Below are 413 nucleotides of genomic sequence, written 5' to 3' on the forward strand. Positions count from 1 at the left end.
GGACCTCGGCCTGAGAAGGGGGGATGAGAGAGAGAAATGAGCCAAGGCAGGTGGAGGAAAAAAGTCAGGGGATTTGCGGGTTCTTGTCCAGGCTCTGCTGCTGAATGGTGACATCACCTTAGTCCAATCACGTTACTTGTCTGCACCTACATTGTCTCTATCCAGATAATAAGGAAAATGGACCCTGTTTCTTTTCTGCCCTAAGATTCTGACATTCATGGACCTAGAAAAACTGGAACATTGAAACGCTACATGAAGAAATTTAATCAACGTAAACACTTTTTGAAACAATTTGGCATTTTCTAGAAAAATTTAAAATGTTCACACCCTATGACCCCTGCAATTCCTCTCCTGGTTTTATATCTCAGATAAACATATGCCCAAAGGCATGCACAAGAACATTTCTAGTAGTA

Source organism: Bubalus kerabau, chromosome 1, assembly GCF_029407905.1.
Source record: "Bubalus kerabau isolate K-KA32 ecotype Philippines breed swamp buffalo chromosome 1, PCC_UOA_SB_1v2, whole genome shotgun sequence".
Classification (NCBI taxonomy): domain Eukaryota; kingdom Metazoa; phylum Chordata; class Mammalia; order Artiodactyla; family Bovidae; genus Bubalus; species Bubalus kerabau.